The 22,812-nt window shown below is 43.4% G+C and overlaps 1 protein-coding gene across 5 annotated transcripts in view; it reads left to right on the top strand.

Annotated features, from left to right (window-relative positions):
- The window catches only part of SEMA5A (semaphorin 5A), a 422,672-nt gene that overhangs the window by 88,016 nt on the left and 311,844 nt on the right, over nt 1-22,812 (top strand). For 3 of the 5 annotated variants that reach the window (XM_074329093.1, XM_074329090.1, XM_074329091.1), the window contains exon 2: nt 14,556-14,650. The exons of the other annotated variants lie outside the window; for them this stretch is intronic. The gene's annotated coding sequence lies outside the window, so the exon portion shown is untranslated. The remainder of the gene's footprint in view (nt 1-14,555; nt 14,651-22,812) is intronic. 5 annotated transcript variants of the gene reach the window in all.

Below are 22,812 nucleotides of genomic sequence, written 5' to 3' on the forward strand. Positions count from 1 at the left end.
TTTCAGTCCAAGATGACTTCAGAAAGTTCTCTGCCCACGGTGGTTAATGCCAGACAGTCAGGCACCAGGCCCCCGCAGCTCGCAGCCAGCATGGTGGGTTACATGCCCCTCCAAAGCAAGAGGGCCCATGCTTTGCTTTCCAGGAATGGTTAGGCAGCTGGTGTCTTTCGAGTGTCTGTTGCCGGGCTCCCAGTCTCCCTCCGTCGAGGTGGTTACTTCTCTGAGTAATATGCCCTCCACTCATACAGTCTCACAGGCCACCTGCACGCCCGCCAGCTTCTGACATGCCTGTGTAGAGCTGGGGACACTGTTACCGTACGTGGGACAGCAGGTATTCTAGCTGTTGCTCATAGCCTCTGGTATTTACAGTCTATCCTCATTATTCATGGTACTCACGCTCTAGAAAGTCACCTGTGAACATTGAGTCAGCTACTACTGAACCATTGCTCCTAGGGGACATCGAGGGTCAAAGCTCCTGGGAGCGCCTGGTCACAACGTCTTTACCAACCCGCCAATAAAGAGCCTTGTGCTATGCGCTTCTGTGTGAACACGCCTTGTTTAATGCAGAGTTGATTCATGAGCTTTGAACTCACTACCAACAGCACATTTTGGGGTGACAGATAAATTGTAGCGAATAGGCGAGTTTGTAGATGCAGAATCCATGAATAATGAGGATCAACTGTATTTCCTCTTTCATGAATCCCAGTTACCACGTGCAAGAGGAATGTGAAATGTGTGGGTTACTGGAGCCCTTTTGTGCTCTGAATCCCGTAGGTGCAAAGGAGCGGCTTGCGCTTGCCCTCGGTGGTGGCGGCCTCCCGGGAGGAAGAGTTCACGGGCTTCTTCCTGGGTGATGGACTAGAACCCTTTGGGAGCTTTGCTGCCTGTCCTTCTGATGTCATCATGGTACCTGCCCTTCAGTGTTTCTGTGCTGATCTGGAGAATAGTGATGTTGGGGTTTTTGTAATAGATGGCATATTGACCAACAAGCAGGGTGAGGAAACTAGGCACATTTACGTAACATGATGTGAACCACAGGTAAGGACAGTGGTTATTTTACAGGTTAGTCCTGCCCCTCCTGTTTTTCCTTTAACATTTTGCTTAGGGAGAGTGGGGCTGGAAGCTAAAAGAAAGTTTGGTCTGCTTTGGGTTAAAGGATGTGGCCTTATGTGTGGGTGCCTGCCATGACTTCTTTAACACGGCTGTGAAACTTCTTTCTGAAATGCAGTACCAGCCCCCGTGCCCTGGTGGGAGCCATTGGGCAGGTTTGGAATAATCTGGATGGAATGCATCCTGCTTGCAAGAGTGTGGGTTACCAAGTGTGACGGAACACTCGCGGAGATCGATGGCAGTGTCTCCTCTCACTGCCGCCTCCTGCTGACAAGCCAAGGATGACTCTGGAATTCCTGCACAACCTCTCGCTCTGGGAAGCATGTGGCTCTTTGACAGCCATATGTCTGTCAAAGCAAATTGGGATTGAGGAGAAGGGGGCTCCCTCTGGTGATGTCAGCCAGAATGAAGATGTCTTCTGAGCAGTGACAGTTTCTGGAGTGAATGTCCTTGAGGGAGGAAAGCTCATGTCGTTGGAACTTCTCTGCCCATCCTTTCTGTAAAAGTCTGTGGTAGTGTCAGGAGCCCCCAGGAGCGCCCGTGTTGAGCTGCAGGGCCGACAAATGGAAAAAAGCCGGTGCAGAAGGGGAAGGAAAGGGTTGAAGGGAAGAGTCTGTTTCTACTGACAGTTTATCATTTGACACCAGATGGATGAGGTGCAGGACTAATTCAGTTATTCAGATTTCTGTCCTAATCATTCTCTTCCTCTGGAAGTTCAGCTGGAACTGTCATTGTTACTTGGTGTTCACACCTTGTCAGGTAGATGTGCCTTCTCTGTGAAGGGGAGTTCCCGTCTTCCATCCTTGGCTGAGTGAAGAAAGAGGTTGGGGAAGTTGATGGTTTCCCAAGGTTCACAGCAGAGGGAAGTCGTGGAACCTGGGCTGTTTCTGACCCTCCCCTTTCTCATCTCAGGATGGTTATGACCAATTTCCATCTTTTTACGTTTGTTGAAAGACCCCTATGTGCCCCAGAATATGAAAATAGGGCAAACCTAATTCGAGGGGCATGAGCAGTTTATCTCTATGAAGGAATGGCCATAAATACCATTCTATGGCATCACGTTATGGTTTCCCTTAGTAGTCTTTGAGAAAAGCTGCTGTCACCAGAATTTCATGCCACTCTTCTGACGTATAGCTCCTTTACGTTATTTAGGAAGGAGCATAATTTGAGAAACTGTCAGTAAATAATGGACAGCCATAGCCCTTCTTCCCAGTGCAGTTCGAGGCCCTTGAAGAAGGAAACAGCCAGCAGGGTGAGATGTTTTGTTCCAAGTATAATAAAGGGCCTTATCACCTTCCCCCACAGCGCTATCAGCTCTCCATTTGAATGAGGGGTTTTCCTTGTGGTCTGATGTCCGGGGGAGCTCACAGTGACTGCTTCATTGAGAAGGACGGTCCATCATTAGATGATGGTTTCTCTGATGGGATGTGTGAGGAGCGAGAGACATTTCATATTAGCACTCTGCTGGGCTGCTGGATGTCCGCTGGCCCGAGAGAGGGGACATGGATGAGAAGCTGAACGTGACAGGAGCTTCTTAATTTAATACTTCAGTCTATGTAGTTTGAGAAAAGAATCCGCAAGCAAGGACAGGTCTGTGTACTGCTGTCATTTGAGTTTATTTTCTGCGTTACTGTTTTGTCCTTCTCACTAGAGTTATACAGGCCTTTCATTAATATCCCAGATTCAGTTATGAGGCTTGTTACTCCTGTGGAGCAGTGTCATTTCTGCACGCCTAAAAAGTGGTTGATGAGAAATGTAAGTGCGAACCAAACGGCTAAAAAATCCTAATAATTATTGAGATTAAAATGCACAGTTTGGAGTCAGGCATAAAGTACCACCAAGAACATAATGATTTTCTGGTGCTAAAGGGCTTAAAGTGCTTCTAAGTTTTCACTTGGTAAATCTCATCATAAATTCACGTTCACTTTGGCCAGAAGACTTACACATTTTCTCAAGCCACGTGTGAAGGGGCGCCTTTCAACTTGTCTTCTCTCTGCAGTTAACTGGGGAGAAGGGACAAAGGAGTGAATGGGGAGGGGTGTGGGTGAGCAGGCAGCCTGCCCATGGTCAAGTGCTTCAAGAACACTGCACAGGCAAAGGTGCCTGCAAAGCATCGTTACAGAGAGAACAAAGGCCAGGAGGCAGAAGTGTTTTTGTTTGAACCGATGACTGCAGAATCACTCCAGGTCAACAGAACGTCATTAATTCAGAAGTTGGAGTCACTTTTACGTAGCCATTGACCTGCTATCTATGAAAACCAGGTTGACTAGGGAATTATTAGTGTAGGCATGACATCTGCAGAGAGCATGTTTGCATTACGAAGGAACAGTGTTTTCCTGAGCACTTGGCCACCAGTTTGGCCTTGTTCTCCTCTCGCCTCTGTTCACAAGAGCCGTCGTGTCTCCTTGGGGACATCTGAGCATGGAGGGAGGTTCTCAGGGGGCAGTGGATGCAGCTTCCCCAGAGAGTCTAATCTCTGGAGGGATCCTGGGATCTGCCAGTCAGCTTAAGAGGCAAGAAGGAGCAGATAAAAGTATGTTATCCCAGGGGAGTCTGCAGTAAGTTTAGATTTTACAAGAGTATGAGGAGGATGGGCCCAAACCTGCCTGTACATCATCAAGAAGTCTCTTCTGAGACCTGAAAATCTTCTAAAGAGATGTGGAAGGAGAATTTTATTTTGAGTGAAAATGGGATCAAGGCATGGCTGCAGCCTCTGGCCAGGAAGGTGAGATGTTTCCCTCCTCAGGACTTTCTCTCCCGCATGGCACAGGCGCTGTCCAGCAGCTCCCGCCTGGGTACCCGCTGAGGGCCTGGCACGTTGCAGACCCACAGGAGGCCTGGGCACCGTGCAGCTCCAAAGGGAGTGATTTTGACTGATGTCAGACTGGATGATGGGAGGTCCGAATGGCAACTGTCTCTAGCAGCTGGCTGTGTGGCTGTGCCCCTGGTCTGTTCACATTTACACAGAGCCTACAGTCAAAGGAGGGAAACCTGTCCTCAGCCTGGCCTCGCGGATGCGAAGTTGGTAGGATGGATGACTGCTCTTGACAAGGGAAGGCCAGCAAATTAACAACAGAGAAAACCAGAGGGGGTCTGGGTGTCCTGGTCGCAGAGGAGAGGTGACTGGGACAGCATAGGGGGACCCCAAGGACACCTGCAGATTTAAGAGCCAGCAGAAATGCAGGACCAGTCTTAGGATGAATGGCTGGAGCAATGAGGTCAAGCCAATAAAACAATCTTAAAGGGCAAGAAATACAGAGTTCTGGATTCAGAGTTACAAATAAACTCCATACATAGCACAGGGAAGGGATTACTGCCTCAGCAGCTTATAAAAATCAAAGGAAAAAAAATCCCCAAAACCGAACACCATTGATTAAGTTAATACTGTTTGTCCAACCAAGAGGGGATTTGTCTTCCTGACAGTTTAAGAAAAGGAAACACACACCCATCCCACTGGTGGGGGCAGGACAACCACTCACGCGGGATTTACCCGATGTCAGGCTCCATCCAACACCCTTTCCCTGCGTTATCACATTTGCTGGCAGAGCTTGTCAGTGGGAAATAATGAAACACACTTTGTAAAATGTGGTCCATTTCAAACTGGTCTTGTTTTCTTTCCAGTTAGTTCTGCAGAGTGGATTTTATTGAATGTGGGAGCAATGGACTGTGGCTCCTTTAATAATCGGGAAGCTTAGAAATTTCCCGATTCTCCGACACTCTTCTTCCAGGTGGGAGGTTTTAGGTCAATGGTGTCGCTCCTCAAGGAGGGGAAGAGGGATGCAGGTAGAGTCGGGCTTCTGGGATGAAATTTTGAAGGGTGTGTGTTGCAAAGAAAATGAAATAAGGCTCTTTGGCTCCTGCACAGGAGAGCCTGCTTCTCCAGCAGGTTTGCATCAGGACACACTCGGCCTTCTGGTTCTGTTTAGCGAGTCCGATTTGATCAGACGTCTGCTTGATGGAGGCTGCAGGATGGGCAGGCCGGCTTCATGGCTAATCCAAGGCAGCTGCCATGGCTGTTTTTAAACATCAGGGAAGCTGTGCTAGTTCTTCATGGAAGGAAGTTTCAGTACAGTCTGTGCCGAAATGGATGACATGACTCATTGCCTAATATATATAAAAAGGATCTTTTTATTCCCCCACACATGTAAATACTCTAAACACAGCAATGTTTACAGGAAGGTAAGACGCCATCTGGTTCAATGCGTAGTAGCCTATTTCTTATTTTTATCACTGATTTATATTAAGAGGATGACAAGTACAACAGAATTAGGTTTTTGGTTATGCAACGCAGTCAGGGATTCATCTAGTGCTAAGGATTCTGCAGCCTCAAAAGCATGATACAGTTGCTTCAAGGGAATGACTCGCCTGCCCCGCAGGCCGTAACACAACAATGAGGCATCTTCCTTCTTCAGGCCTGGTGCCCACCGTTGACAATGGAAGACCCAGCAGGTCATTGGGACTGATTTCAGCAGGATTTAAAATTCTTCTTTTTTCATGTCTTCAGAGAGATGAATGTTCTGAAATGACTTCAGAGTATTTACTGGGTTTAAACCAAAAAAACACCACCGTAGTTTGACTTCTCAGTCAAACACAATTTGCTCAGCCCAGATCACTGCAGGCCACGTCAAACAGCAGCATTGAGTCAAGGCACATACAATAAATGAAGTCATGGAAAACCCAGAACTCACACAGCCCCACATGCGTACTGGATTGGCCTGTGTGTTTTTGTACTAATCAGATTGCTCTTAACACCTTAAAGGAGAACATTTTTTATTTCTCTCACCAAAATTGGACAGAGAGCATCCTTTGTAGCGAGAAACTTCTAAAGAAATGCTATCTGTTCTTATTTTAGGAAAATAATTTCCTGAGTGATTTAACCCATTGTCATTTCTCTAATAATTCATCGTGAGTTTCACAGTCAACCATCTTTCCAGCAATAAATAAGCCCCTTTTCTCCTTCATGCTGTTGCAGTCAACCTTCATCTGCTTTAGTTCAGCTTTATTCTAGGGAGATGTTGATGCCAATTTTGGATTTAATCTGTGGCAGATATTTCCCTCTTCCTATGGAATGACCAAAGGGCTGATACTGTATACGAGCCCAACCTTGCCAGTTGCTTTAACAAAAGTTTAGTAACAATAGTTTTATGATTTTTTTTTTAACCGTTAAATCTTGATCTTAGAGTCTTGAGTTCAGTTCTAGAGTTCAATCTTGAATCACTTTTGTGTGGGAAAGCTACTGGGTAAGTCTTGTTGGATGTATTGCTTTGAAAAGTAGGAATTAAGAGACCAGATTTTTCAGAATGCCTCAGACACTTCTCTTTCTGGGAACCGAGAATGTCATCTACAAAGGATGTCATCTACAAAGGCTGTCAGAATGAAAGCTGAGGGGCCAATTGCCCATGCAAATCGACTACTTGTTCAAAGGCTTCAAAATTGCCTACATTGAAAGCTAGCCTGCCCTTTGAAAATTTGGCGCGTGGTGGCAGAAATAAGAAAGTAGTTGCTCTTCGGAGACCCTGGTGTCATCAGAGAGCTGTTTTCAGAAATTGCTCACTTTGAGTACTTGCTTGGTGTTTGGCAACTTGTTTGCTGAAATAAAGAAGTCATTTTTCTCTGTACCTATGGGTCAGTTTTTGTTTTGTTTGTTTGTTTATTTTGCTCTTTAGATTCCACATATAAGTGAGATCCTATGGTATTGGTCTTTCCCTGTATTATTATTTCACTGAGCATGATACCCTCTAGGTCCATGCATGTTGTCGCAAATGGTAGGATTTCAGGGTTTGGGGGCAGATGAAAAAGGTGAAGGGATTAAGAATTACAAATTGGTACTTACAAAACAGTCGTGGAGATGCAAAGTGCAGCATAGAGAATAGAGTCAATAATATGGTAATAACTATGTATGGTGTCAGATGGGTAATATACCTACTGGGGTGATCATTCTGTGAGGTATATCAGCATCTAAGCACTGTTGTCTGTACACCTGAAACTAATAAAAAGAGAAAAAAAAAGAAGTCATTTTTGCCCCCCTGTTTCTTTCCCTCTGCTCCCATACCTCTTAGCACCTCAGGACACATCTCATTGTCTGATGTGGGAATAAAGGACAGGAAGCATTTGCTATTTGACTCCAGCTTTATTCCAGTTACTGAGGCAATATATCAGTTCCAGGTCAGCACTCCCTGCCAGCTTTGCATACTCCAGAAAAGGTGATCGGCAAGAAGACCGACTAGAAAACCACTGGGGTCCTTTCTTCCCAAGTGTTGTTAGGACTGGCCGTCACAGAGACTGAGCACTCCCGCCTTCCCTTTCTCTCGGTCTCAGCTGAGTTTAACATTTCTAAAGCATCACGTCAGTGACAGCTAACTGGTGGAGAGAGAGCTCTCACGTCTGGATGTGGAGGCTCGAGGCAGGAAGCCTGTTTCTCTTCCTGGTGCATGTTTTTGTTTGCACATAACTTTCAAAAGGGCTTGCGCTTCTGTTTAGGGAGGTAGGATTTGCCTCTGCCTGGTGTCCGAGCCTTCTGACCCAAACATGAGGTTTTGTGTCCCCATATGAGGACACAGTGTCCATGAAAACTCTGCCATCCCTGGGCTGACCTCCATGGATTACTACTTCTTCCCTAAGATAGGCCAGAGATGTAGAGAAGGGAGGTTGTGACAGCTGACAGTTGACTTTTTTAAATGTACACAAGCTAATTATCAAAGAGATTATTTATTCAATGGTCTGGATCAATATGTGAGATTATTTGTATAGAAAATAATTAGCTGGTTATTAATGGGATCATTTCTGATTTGGGGAAAGCTATGCATGCTAACGGGTGAGTTGCTTCCAGGTGCCTGTGGCTTATGCGTGTCATTCTTCCCGACATGCCGTATTCACCATCCTGCATTGAGTACATATATGTTTTGCTTTACTTTCCATATCAGTGTATATGGCCTACGAGCCACTCCTCCAGGCGAAAGTGCCTCGTTGGCCACATACACTGATATGGAAAGTAAGGCGAAACATATATGTACTTTTTGGAGCCTCTATTTGCTTTTTGGGGTATGATGTTACTGTATAGTTACAACTCCCAAGAACTGACTTAAATCTTTTCCCCCTCGTACATTTGTCGTGTCGTACTAACTTCCTAAAGCCACAGCTGTTTGCACTGATGTTTCCCTATGGAAACACTGCTTGATTCAGATGCTGTTTGCACATGTGGAATTTGGCCAGGGTACAGCACAGAATCCACACATGGGCCAGTGCTGGCAAACCGAGGGACGAAGGAATGCCTTTTAAAACAGAAAGCATCCTAAGACTTGGGTCTCAATGTCACATCCTTCTAACCCTGCTCTCAGCATTTATACATCATAATGTCAAATAATGTTCAAAGTTTAGATGGGGACACTAAACTTTTTTAAATCAGCAGACCTATATTTAAAAAAACCCACAGTATGTATTAAATTTGAATCCTGACTTGTCTCGACTATAAAGTGGTCAGCCATCTTACATTTGGGGAGAACCTGCTGCGTGGGCCAGCCTCTCACCCAGTGGCATCAGTGGGAGGGGAGGGCCAGGTGCCAGCTGGAACGGCACGTACAGGCCGCTGGCTTTACCCTGCGCTTTCTTCATCGCCTCAAGCTTCCTGCCCAGTTTGCTTTTCCTCTTCACACTGTTTTCTTGAATGCTGGAACTTTTAGCTCAGGAATGTGGGGACAGCTAGGAGCAGACGTTCCTGTAGTTTCTGTCCTTAAAAGTTTGCATCTTTCCAGAGCACCCAAATATTTCTGCAGCTGCTGCTTGTGTACTTCTCTCCCCCTCCTCCTTTTCTCATGTGGCCTTCCTCCCTTTCCATGGTGCCCCGTCCTCTGTAATGTTTTTGCCTTGATGCCTCTTTCTCTGTTCCTGTTGCCAGCACTTGCTTTTCTTTTCTGATTGGCTGGGGTTTTCTGATGATACCCTAGCTCCCTCCCCCTCACCCCCCCACACTCACCAGCCCATACGAGCCTGCCTTTCTTTTAGGCAGCATCTTTCTTTACCCTGAATGTCCACTGTGAGTTCTGTAAACACTGTCCAGTGGGGCACGTGTATTTGAAGGGAACAACGGAGATAGAGGTGACATCATGCAGGAAGAGCAAAGTTAGGGACCGTGTCAGAAAGGGGAGCGGTGTGTCCACAGAGAGCGAACAGCTTGCCTTCACCCTGCCCACCTCAGTGGTGGAGTCTCCAGACCTTGCTCTTCAGCTGATCTGGTGACATCGGACCCACGAGCGAGCAACACCGATGTCCTGTGCTTGTGCATTTTAATTCCTAGTGAGCAAATTCTGATGCTCGTTGTTCACAGTATTGTCTTAAATTCAAAGACATCCATTCCGCTTGTAGTACACACACCATTTCTAGACTGCTTTTATGTTTTGCAAAAATGGGCAATGACTTACAGTTTTAAAAGTATATATATTTTAAAACCTAAAGTTCTCCTGTGGCAGCTTCTTGCCCCTGGTTCTCCCTCCTTGTTTATCCACTGCTGAGCTGCCATATTCATTCTCCTAAACACCACTCTGGTCCTGACCTTCCACTGAGCCAGTGGCTCCCTCTTCCTTGGGTGAAGTCTCCTCCCTTTCTTATGTTAACGTCCTCTAATTGTCTGCTTTCTTCTAGACCAGCTCCTTGGAGCCTTATCCTGCCTGGCCCAGCAGGGGCCCGTGTGCCAGGCTGCCCTGCTGGTCCACTCACTCCTGATGCCACCCGCCTCTCCCACAGCCCCCCACTTAGAACCAGTTCTCCCATGTGCTTCCATGTTTTCCTCCACAAACTTAAGCACAAGACTGGCTTTCCATCTGTGATCCTCGCTGCCCTCCAGTCCTGACTTTCCTCTTCAGCAGAGTTGCTTTGCTTCACCTGACCCCATTCAGTCTGCATCCCTGCAAATTCTTGCCTCGGCTGGCCCCAAGGCTGAGGTTTCCATCAATTCACCCTGCCCCAAGGGTGGTACTCACCATGCATGCTCCAGCTCTGCATGGCTCTGGCCAAAATGGCTCTTCTTTCCATCCCGGGATTCTCAGGTTTCCCTGCCCCACCTCACTCAATACCCTTCATCAACTCTTTTAATATCCCACCCATCCCTCAAAGCCCAGATCACATTTCTCTTCTTCCAGGAAGCTTTCCTTGACTCTTCCGCCTGGAACTAACCTCGCTTTTCTCCAGTTCAGAGTTTTACTGAATTGTGTAGCACAAATCAGTCAGTGCCAGGTGTGAGCTACCAAGAACGTAAGCGATTCTTGCTTTGTCTGATAACTGCCTGTCATGCATGGCCAAGGGGCTTTGCTTGGTGCTTAACTGGGCACTTGACTGATGATGACGTGGCTCTCAGACTCCGTCGTCACTGGTAAAATTCTTGTAAGTTGGGAAACCCTAGCCCATCAGCTTATATGTTTCCTGAGGCTGCACCTGGTGGGGTTTCTTTCCATGCCTCCACTGAACATCTTTATGATTCCAGGTGGTCTCGTCCATTTCCATTTTATTTCTTGTGGTCTTACAGTCGCCTGGTTTCTAAATTGAGCTCTTAAGACCGGCCTGAAATTTTAATTTCTCTCATGTATCCATAGGAATAATGACTACCACTCCCCCGACCTTTGATCTCTAGAAAAATGTTTAAATCTACAGTTTTTTTCTTATTCTAAGTAGAAGGGCTGGAGGAAGGAAGGTTGCATATTTTAGCAGAAAGCTGTGAGTTGATGAGCACTTAATAAGTTATAATTGATGTTTAAATTTTATTTTTGCATTTCAGTTTAGAGACATTTTAAGAGCCTGTGAAGATGATTACAGGGAACCACTTCCGGGAAAGGTTTATTGTTTGTAAATCACAAAGCCTTGCAGGGCTAGTTCTGCACAGGTGTCCCCTAGGCTGGGTTTTGGGGGGTGAGGCTCTAATTGAGAGCTTTGATGGCACAGGACTTCTGAGCTTGTTTCTACTAAAGTTGACACTCAGCTGAAAGCAAAAAAGAATGCGGATAATATGGAATTGAGTCAAATGGAGACATTTATGTGTTAAAACATAAGCAGTTTCTTATTTAATAGGCAAATATCCACCTTAAAATATTCCACCCTCCAGTCTGACGTGAGCCTCTGGGGCTTTGTCCTTTCTTTACCTACTCAGTTTTCTAGAAAATATGTTAGTGATTTATATCAGGTCTGACAATTAAGTTTGCATACTTGTTGCAACGATGTTCCTAACCTTTTTTTAAAATCAGAGGGATTATTCATTATGAATTTGTACCAACTGGACAAACAGTTAACCAAGTTTATTATTTGGAAGTACTGAAAAGGCTGCGTGAAAAAGTTAGACGACCTGAATTTTTTTACCAACAATTCATGGCTCCTGCATCACAACAATGCACCAGCTCACACGGCACTGTTTGTGAGGGAGTTTTTAGCCAGTAAACAAATAACTGGATTGGAACACCCTCCGTACTCACCTGATCTGGCCCCTAGTGACTTCTTTTTTTACCTGAAGATAAAGGAAATATTGAAAGGAAGACATTTTGATGACATTCAGGACATCAAGGGTAATACGACGACAGCTCTGATGGCCATTCCAGAAAAAGAGTTCCATATTTGCTTTGAAGGGTGGACTAGGCGCTGATGTCTGTGCATAGCTTCCCACGGGGAGTACTTTGAAGGTGACCATAGTGATATTCAGCAATGAACATCACTTTTCTAGGATGAGTTCATGAACTTAATTGTCCTACCTTGTATATCAGCTAATGTATGACTTCGCTAGGCACAATGGGAGAACTCAACTCCAGACCTGAAGGGGCCATTGTCTGTGACTTCAGCTTAACTCCTATACAAGGTCACTGCTTTGTTGCTGTGGTTTCTGCTCACACATGTGGGTGTCGTGTGGAGTGATGTATATGCATCTGGAGTGTGGAACTTCTAACCAGCAAGGTTCGCCTAATGGAGCAGAAGACCCTGGTACTGTTCACTGGCCCTCATGCTCCAGGGTGGTGACATGTCTTTCTAATTGTTGATATAAACACTGGCACAGTAAAACCTTTCAGGGTGTACACACCCGTCCTACTGCTGGTACTGGTTCCTGGTTTAGACTTCAGATTGTAGAGGAAGTTGTGTTGGCCCCTGAGCCACGTGAGTTCTGGGTTGGACATTCTGTCACTTGAGTGTTGACTTTTCACAAGGAAGGGTCTGGATTCAGCAGGGATGGTCTCTTCCTGCAGTATGTGTTGTGTGGTGGCATCAACCATTCTGAATTCTTTCATCCTTTTTGGTCTCTGTCCCCTTCGCTGTTTGAAAGGATGGCTGTCCTCTGCAGGCCTGACTCTGGGATGTCCTAGCTGAGGGGCACAGCAGCTAACTTATGACCTCACTGGTGGAGGCTGGGAGAGCTCAGCCTTCAGACCTAATTACCAGCCCTGTTTTTAATTTAATTGTGACACGTGGGAGCTGATAGAAATCACCAGGTATTCATAGCAGCCACCAGTGGACCTGTCCAACTTTATTACTTAAATTTTGATTGGGGTGTAAACAAATACAAGGAAATTTTAGTACTAATGTTGAAGTAGATTTTAGGGCTCCAGAGGAGACTTGGTGTATTCAAATATGCTGTTTAATAAAGAAGTCTCAGCTAACATATTTGTTGCCACACCCAAAGGAGATATTATGCTATTGTGAGAAAGAGTTGGCTGCTCCTAGGAATTTTTCCTGGGCTGAGTATGCCTCCTTACCTTGGGGAGAGCTCCCTTACTCCTCTTTTGGCCTCAAAGATTTGCATCTGTGCCTCCTCCTTTCCAAAGGATGATGTCACAAACCTTCAAAGGCTCTGCTGGGACCGCATTGGGATTCGAGATGCTGCAATGTATCAGTGCACCTGGGCTGTGGGCGCCTTTTTGGGCAATTCCGAATGTGTTGCTTTGGATCACCTCCTCGCTTCCCATAAGCTAAGCAAAGGCACTTCCAGGAGGGAGGAGTCTCTCAGAGAGACAATGTCACCACGCCACTGCCCACTGGCCTCTGAATCTCAGGACTTCCAAATTGAATTTTAACAAATATAAAATCCTACAAATTTCCAGATGCTGTAATTCAGTTTATTTTCTGCAGCCATTTAGATAATTACTGAAGGAGACGGTGTGGGAATCATTGCATAGAAGAATAGCCAGAATGTTCCAGAATGTTCTGGGAAGTTCTCCCCCCCCTTCTTGTCACCATTCTCAGCTGCTGCCTAAGTGGATGTGTTGGGATAGGTAACATCAGTATGTTCCAAGTATATGGCAGCCAGAAGCTGCAGAGCACGGAGAATAGAAAGAAAGTCCGTGAACTAGGACAACAGAAAAAGCATGAGCCTTGCAGGGCAGTATTTGAAGTAACAGGCATCCTTAAGTAATAATGGACATATCTCCTTTGTGAATAAGAACTGAAAAATAATCCATTTCTTTAATTGCTGGCATACATGGTTCTAGGGAGGCTGGTGTTTTGTGGTAGACTTTCTGTCACATCACAATATCAAGTTTCCAGGATTTTCATATGTTAAATCAGATGAGGAGATTGTGTGGCTTTACTTGGTTTTAGCAAAGCGAATCCTTTTTTTTTTTATTTTTTTATTTTTTGGTTTATAATTTTTCCCCCCATAAAATGTCATATTATACACCAAAGAAATTAATATGCAAATGAAAATACATACTCAGGTTTGTGGTAGAGTTTATTCTATACCTTCTGCCTTTATCTCCTCTTTTAGAAATGCTTTACTTAAGGTACTTGTGGGGACAGAGTCCTAGAGAGCCATTTCCAGGCTCTCGACCTCACGTGGACAGGTGCTGGCTCAGGTTGTAGATGGCCATCAGCTGTGACTAAGCTGGCCATCAGCTGTAAGCAGTTACCCATTAGCCACTAATATAACTGCTGTGACTACGCTAGGGGGTTGGTTGGTTGGCAGAGAAGCGGATTGTGCACCATGTGGCTCCTGCTTCCTGTGTCTCCAACCCAGCCGCCAGCGAGACTATAGTGGTATTAACCCCCATCCATGGCTCCGTGGGTGTTCTTTTTTGGCCTCAACATATCCTGCATTCTTGTGCGGGGAGAGGGACCAGAGACCCTGCATGGCAGTGCTGTATTCCCAAAAAGGCATGAAAGAGCCGTCCTAAAATGGGTAAATTCATACAAACAATCTGACTTTGATGTTCAAGCTGCTTAATTAAGGTCATTCAAATGGTTTTGAAATGATGGTCGAATTTTTATTTCTCCTTTTCTGAAGAAAGAAATCCTTGGGTGCATGTGATATTAAGCCAGGACTAGTCCATTTGCGATTTCCAAGCTGTCCTGTGTCACTTTAAGTTTTACATTGCCAAAGCGGCTTACTCTGGTTGTGCAGGACGCTAATGGGACTTTCTAGAATTGACAAGCAATGACCACAGCATCATTTAAACTGGGTTAATAGGATCTTTTATTTTTTGCAGAGTTGGTGTAGGGGAGTTGGGCTTGAGTGCGCAGATGGCTACGGATCCTTAGCGTGATACATGATCGAAGAAACACTCCACCCTTTTCCTCCTTGGTAAGTCAGACATCTAAGTGGGAAGTGAAGAAACCAGCAATTTTATAGATTCACATACTGTGATAGCTTATGAGCTTCTCTTATCTCTGCTGTTAAAAATGGCAGTGAATGGGCAAACCGTCAGAAAGACAAATCTTTACGGCCAAACAATGTTGGGCTAACCCCTCTGTGGAATTACACAGGAATCCCCAGAAGGCGCATTGACACAGCATTTCCAACCCAATGTGACCGTCCATCTGGCTTCAGTTTATTTTGCACCCTCATACACACTACTACTTATTAGGGCAAGCACGCAGTTCTTTTGGGCTGTCCAAAAATTATGTTACACAAAAGTGTTCTGGCATCAGATCTCCCTCTTTTGTTACAAGCAAACACAGATGTTTATAAGAGTCAAGTTTGAACAAGATTAACATACTTAAATCATGGTATAACATGGGGTCACCCTTTGTCTCATATATCAATGAGGTAAATTTTTTTTTTTTTGGATTGTACTTTTTTACAAAAGAATAATCTGACACCTTCAGGCCCATTTGACTCTGCTCTACTGGTTACCAAAAAGATGGGCAAAGAAAAACCAATTAATTTGTGTTTCTTTAAGGAGTTTAGGTAGGGAACTACTTCATTCATTCATGCATTTATTCATTCCTGCATTCATGCATTCATAGAAATAAATAATTGTAGAAAGCCCACGCCTGATGTAGCAGGACTTTTGGAGATAGGCCTTTCTCAAGAGCCACTGGACCCTACGCACTTGTTCCAGGAGTAATGGAAAAGTGTTCTTTACTTTAATAACAATGATATAAAAAAATAAAATTATGATTATAAAAGTAATGGAAAGGTATATATGGTACCTTATTAACTAAAAAAAAGAAATTGCAGAATAATATATTGAATATAATTCCATTTATCTTAGAAACACATACACACACACACACAAACACATGAACACATAATCTCTACACAAAAGTCATGTGTGTTACAACATCTAGCAGAACATGTTAATACATGCCAAATTGTAAATAGCTTATCTCTGCAATTGGGATGTTGGCACGTCATGAGCCGTATATTCACTGTCTAAAATTTTCCATTTTAAAATTTGCAAATTGAAGGCATGAATTAAAAAATGGATTAAAGTAGTGAATAGCGAATGCTCATTGTGGAAAATATGTACAAGAAGGGGAAAATTCACCCAGAATGTCTTCAGCAACAACAACCGCTGTTAGCATTTAACATAATGAATTGCCAGAGTTTCAGCTGGTGCTGCTGTGCTGACAGGAATTCTGTTTTGTGGTGTTTGTTGTTCACTTGTACATATATTATGGACACAGGTACATCACTTGCTTATTCATGCTGAGCGGTTGTGTTTTGGCATGAAGATTTAGCCTGGCATTCCTAATGACGTCAGAAGTACTAAAGCTGTGGACTCCACCCCTCCTTCCTGTCCTGTTGTCCAGTCAGCCTGATGGACTGTTTCCGTGCAGATCTGATCTGTTGTGTCATATGCATTTCACTCCGCGTTAGTGAAGTTCGCTGGCAGGATGGTCTGCTCCCTTTATCCACATCAGGATGTACTGGAATTCCCATTATGGAACCGGGGAAACCTCGCTTTGTTTCCTCTTCTCTTCCGTATGGGGTTTGGGCCTTTTTTCCCTCATTTGTTTAGCTGAGCGTCTGCCAAGTATGTTGTTGTCCTGAAGGTTGCTGACTCCTGTAAATATTTGTGAATCACAGATGTGTGGGGAAGTTCAGAACCCTTTTCATTCCTTCTTTTCAAGTGGGGCTGGGAATGGCGTACGTGCACTGTTCATTCTCAGACACCCTTTAGAGGGGCAGTTGTGTGTGGGGCTAAAAACTTGCATTTGAAGATTTACAGTGTATAGGAGGAAACTGCCCTTTTGATTAAGCTGTGCATAAGAGCTTTATTTGGCAGAACTTTCCTAAGGGCATAAAAATGACCTTGGGTTTTTTGGGTTTCATGGGACTTGGGGTTTTCCGACATCGTGGTCTCCAGATCAGAATACTGGAGGGGTTTCTATAGCTGCAGGGCGACAAACCTAATCAGTTCATGTGTTATCTGCTGGAGCTTTTCATGTGGTTTTCATGCGTGTTTGTGTCTCTTTGAGCCTCCCAGGCCAGAAAGGGATCAGAGTATTTTTGCTTCATTTGCTTTTGCTTAAAGCTTGGACAGTAACCACTGTTGGTTAAACCAAAGCAGAAAAAGCAAAGGTTGGAAAGATGGTCAGGAGATTCTGGGAAGTAAATACCACCATATTTTCATATGACCATATCTAAGAATAGTGAACAAATCTTACATTTCCAGCGTGGAGGAATTAGGTGGCATGTAAGTTATTTACCATAGGTCAGATTATTTTGGTTGTAACTGCCCTAATTACAGCTCAGAGGCCATATACCTTTGAGACCTGTTCCTCCTCCCTCCGTAGCAAGCCACCTCCTTGCTATAGTGATGGCTTGAAGACGAGGTACCTGCCCAAGCTGGCCAATCACACATCCCATCTGGTGGCCACTCTGGTTCATTCTAGGTGAGGCAATGTCTCCAGCTTGGACACTGATATCCTGTTCCTTCTCTCCTACCCAACGATGATCCCTAACAGTTAAGTTGTACCTCCTCTGTGTCTCAACACTCCCATACGTGTCCCCCCAGTGACAATTTAAAGTTGAATTCCTTGTAGTATTTCTTGTGTGTGCATAGTCTTTCCTTTTCAGAATACGAGGCTCTTGACTTGATTGAGTTCGTCTTCCCAGTAATAACAGTCTGGCATGCGGTAAGAGCGTGTGTGTGTGTGTGTGTGTGTGTGTGTGTGTGTGTGTGTACTAGGTACTGAAGTGATTTCCACTGAGATTTTGTAAAACATAGCTTCTCTAATGGCCCTTAAAAGGGTGATAAAAATGTGCTCCTCTAGCCTCTGATTGTGCTACATTTGATTTAAGATGTTTATTTCATGATTTTTTCCCAATAATGACATAATTAGATTTGCTGCATCCATTATAGACTGTCCCCATATTGTCCAGCTGAGCACAGTCACTCTACTGCTTTCCTGGGTAGTTGTGTCTGTCTTCCGTACGATTGAATGTCATTGCTGGAGTATCAGACAGGAAAGAGTGCACGATCTTTCCTCGCCCAGTCTCTGTCTCCCTGCTGGCTGGCTGTAAGCTGTGCAGAGAACTGCAGAGGAAGGCAAGATTTATCAAGTGGCACAGACCGAGACCCATGCACCCTCCCCTCTACTGCAGGATCAGATGTCAGCTCCTTCCTGGCATTTAACATTTCTTAAGTGGAGCATTTGGACCTACTGTCGTGTCACAGCGGAATTTCGTCAGTCATCTTCCAGGAACACATATTATGAAATGTAAAACTAGCAGAGAATAGCATGACCGTCGGGTCGTGAGACTGAGTCAAGCTCAGAACCCTGAAGTCGTAGTTCCTGTAAATTAGTTATCTTGTATGTACATGTTCAAAAAGCAGCATTGATATGTCTGCTGGGAGTCCCTGCTATGCTGGGAGCACAATCCTGGGGCAGTTGGCTATGTAGGCACAGATAGAGATAGATAGACACACTCGTAGGAAGGTGTAAATGTAGCTAATGATAGGTATAGATGTGATATTGATAGGTATATATAGATAGAGATAAATATGGATAGAAATAGAGAGATAAAGATGTAGATAATATAGATATGATATAGACATTGACAGGTACAGATAGATATAAATATAGATATAGATCTATAGATATATATGGATAGAGATAGAGATAGACAGACATACTCATAGGTAGATATAAATGTAGGTAATGATAGATACAGATATAGATGATATAAATATAGATATGATATTGTTGGGTATATATAGATAGTTATAAATATAGATAGTGATAAATAAATATATAGATAAAAGTGATATAGATATAGATATGATATTGATAGGTATATATAGATAGGTATAGATAGCGATAGAGAGATAAAAGTATAGATAAAGATGATGATATAGATATAGATATAGATGATATTGATTAGTATATATATATAGATAGAAATATAGATACGATATTGCTGGGTACATATAGATAGATATAAATATAGATAGTGATAGATAAATATATAGATAAAGGATATAGATATAGCTATGATATTGATAGGTATATATAGATAGGTATAAATATAGATTGAAATAGAGATAGAGATATAGATATAGATGATATAGATATGATATAGACATTGACAGGTATAGATATAGATATATAGACGTAGGCATACAGATATATGGGTTTATAGATATAGATCTAGATGATGTAGACATAGACATAGGAATAGACATAGATAGCACTATTTGTGGGACTTACGAAGGTCACTAGAGCAGGTTTACAGTCAATGAAATAAATGTCTAAAACAGTGTGCGAAAGCCCAGCTTTGGGCTTAATTATGAATTTCTGGTAAATTATTTGTCAGCCGCTGAGGATCTACGTGATAGGGAAAGATCACAGCCCTGCAGCACCTTTAAAATACGTGATCTTTTACTGACTTGGTGCTACAAGCACATGTGAGCACGTGTGTACACACACACCCCCTCACACACACGCACACAATTTTCATTGAAGTGTGGACAGTTGCCCACATTTCTTATCAGCCATTTTTGAACATATACCTGAGTCATGCTGATGACGATTCAGGGCTGTGAGCAGCAGGTAGGAGGCATCCACAGACGGGTCACATAGTAGGCGCTATCCACAGGCCAGTCACATAGTAGGTGCCAAACAGGATGGAACAGCCCCGTGAAGCATGTGCATGAAAACATTTCCTGCATCAGTGCTCATTCTAAATATTATCACTGAACAGAGCATCTTTTTAGTTGGCAGATCTAGTTCTTTTCTGCCAAGTAACTATGACTTTTCTCTATTTTTCTGGAATTTCCTCCTTAACTCAATTTGATGTTTAGTTATATGCTAACTTGATCATTCTACTGCCATATTTTCTATGGAGCTGATTACATTTCTTTTTATAACTTTCTATTATATGTACTGTGTTATGCTCTTTTAAGACTGTTTCATAATCCAGGTGTAGAAAAGGTCTGTGTGAAGGTCTTAGAAGTTTCTTGTGGAATGTCATCATAATAGCAATAATGAAAAAGAAAAGCACGATGGTCTAGCTTTGTTCTGCGATTATAATGTTAAGTGTCTTGTATACATTCTAACTTTGACTCTTATTTTCTTGTTCAAGTTCTGTCTTTATGGCAGAGCGTTTCCAAAGCAACTTCTGTTTTTTTAAGCAAATACTAAATGGTCAGCTACACCTACTACTAATATTTCTAACTATGGGTACATGGTTGTGAAGACATTATTGATTTGGAGTAGCTTCTTATTTTTCTTAATGCAGGCCAATTCCCATGTATAGTGTAGAGTGGACATCTCCTGGGTTACCGCCACCTGCCTACGTTAGTCACCCTTGTTTGGATCTGAAGGAGGACTGGGACCAGTTCACCAGGGGTGGGCATTTAACGGTCCCTTGTAATGTCGCAGTGACAATGGGGATTTAATAAAGATCCTCCAACCTTTCATTTTACAAAACATTTTATAAATGTAAGATGCCATTCTGGTAATAATAACCTGGTAATAATTCCTAATAATAGCTCAAATGATTTGAACACTCCCTGTGTCCCAGGCGCTGGTGTGACTGCTTGACTTGTATCATTGCATCTTCTCCACAACCATACAAAGCTGGTTCTACTACCGTATTTCCCTGAAAATAGACCTAGCCGAACACTCAGCTCTAATGAGTCTTTTGGAGCAAAAATTAATATAAGACCTGATCTTATTGTACTATAATATAAGACTGGGTATAATATAATATATAATATAATATAATATAATATAATATAATATAATATAATATAATATAATATAATAATACCAGGTCTTATATTAACTTTTGCTCCAAAAGACTCATTAGAGCTGATTGCCCAGCTAGGTCTTATTTTTGGGAAACATGGTATTATTCCCAGTTTAGACGTGAGTAAAGCAAGGCATGGAGAGGTTAAAAAACTTGTCAAAATCACTGAGGTCACCTGGAGGGCCAAGCCCAGTGGATAACATACAACTTCTTAATCCATGTGTGTTTTATTCCCTTTGTTTTCTAAGGTCACCAAGGGAGCTCTCATGGCAGAAGATTATCAAAAGAATTATAAAGCAATAGAACCCACCTACTCAAATGTTATTGCAAAATAAAGCAGCTATAGGTTTCTGCAAATAGAGTGTTGGTTTTATTTCACTGAGCTAGCAAATATTTTGAGGGTTGCAACCCACTTTCACTGTGTAATTTCCTTGCCAAAAACACATGATTGATGGTTCATTCAAACAAAAATCCCTCATGGACAAACATCTGTATAAACAAATGGTGCCTCTGAAGCATCATTTTCTGTACATGGAGGTCATCACCGACTAGCGGGCATCACAGTTCATGTCTGATTGGAAACCATGTTCCTATTACTGACGAAACACACCACTTTTCTTGAAAATTGCAAGGAACAGTGACTAGGAGAAATATCCTCTCTCCACCATCCCATCTCCCCCAACAGGTGTTTCCTGAGCACCTACCGTGTTGAGACTTTAGTAATTGGCGGGAGGCTGGCAAACAAGACAGGCTCCCAGTTCTCATGGAGCATACATTTTAGGTGGGAGAGCTAGACCATAAACAATAATCACATCACGGGAAATAAGAAAAAGTATCATGTAAATGCTATGCCAAGAATTCAGGTAGGGTCATGTGTCAGAGAGGATAGAGAAGACAGTGGGAAAGGGGCGAGCGGTATGAAGTGAGACTGCAGTTGTGGGCAAGAATGGAAGCGTGTAGGGCTTTGAACTTGGGTGTTCATTATGGGTGTTGGGAAGCTTTTGGAGAAGCAGTGGTGGGACAGGATTTGTTTGCAGTTTTAAATTGTCACTCGAGTTGTCATGGTTACCATTGGGGAAATGGAGCGTAGGGTAGCAAGATGGGAAGCAGGAAGAGCAGTTAGAAGTTCATCATAGGGGACTGGACTTGGTGGAGATGAAGAAAACTGGATATATTTGGAATATTTTTGGCAGAGTCAGTGGTATTCTGATGGCCTGGGCATTGTGGGAGAGGCAAAGCAAATTCAAGAAAAAAATTTTAAGGTTTGGACTTGAGAAAATTGGTGGCAGGTGGACCATTCACCAAGACAGAAGTCCTGGGGAGACGCAGGTTTTGGAGGGAAAAGCGAGACTTCTCCTAGGGTCATGTCAGTTTTGAGTTGCCAGCTTTCATTTCTTATCTAGGCAGGAGGGTAGCCAGTTACAGATGTGAGTCTGGGCTACGTGGGAGTGACTGGAACCAGAGGTAGGTATTTGGGAGTCGTCACCATGTTGACAGTAGTTACGGCCCAGGGCCTCTCTTCTAGGATCGACTATAGGGAGGAATAGCGTGACTCAGACAGAACTTTGGCCCTGGGATGTTTGAGGAGGGTATTGCGAGAGCCCTTCATAATATTTAACTTGATGCTATAGTGCTTAGACACTTCAGAAGTTATCTTAAAAGTGACAAAAAATCCCAAAGGTAATTCTACCCTGGAGAGACTTTGTTCAACATCTTAGCAGCAAAATTCCCCACTGTTGTAACGTAAGATGCCATTCTGGTTATAAGGAATAAGGTCAGATTCTTACAATGAAGTGTGTGATGAGAGTTCTTTTCAGCCTTTAGTTTGCTTTTTTTCTTCCCATTGGCAATTCAGGCTCCTGTTGTTCTCAAAAGCAACTTTTCCCAGTCGAGCGTTAGGAGGCACTGGACAAATAAGGCATGGGTTTCAATGATCTACCCCGTTTTCCTTGTTACCAAAATGCTACTTTCTGACATAAACATTTGCCCTACTGTTTTCTTGTCCTGCTCTGTACTCTTACAATTACAATTATTTATGTATTTTTTTCCAGGGACCTTGGGCTAGTGAACATGTAGCATTTGAGAGGCCTGCTGAATATTTTTGCCAGTGTATTATTTCGCGTTCTCAGTGTCAGTTCTGGCAGCAGTCAGCGTACTTGCTGACTGAATGAATCTGTGATCATTTGCTATGTGCTGGGTAAGAGAGTCTATGACACACTTAATAATAAGACAGCACACAGTGATACAGGCCAGAGGGTCAC

The sequence above is a fragment of the Rhinolophus sinicus genome, linkage group LG03 (genome assembly GCF_036562045.2).
Source record: "Rhinolophus sinicus isolate RSC01 linkage group LG03, ASM3656204v1, whole genome shotgun sequence".
NCBI lineage: Eukaryota > Metazoa > Chordata > Mammalia > Chiroptera > Rhinolophidae > Rhinolophus > Rhinolophus sinicus.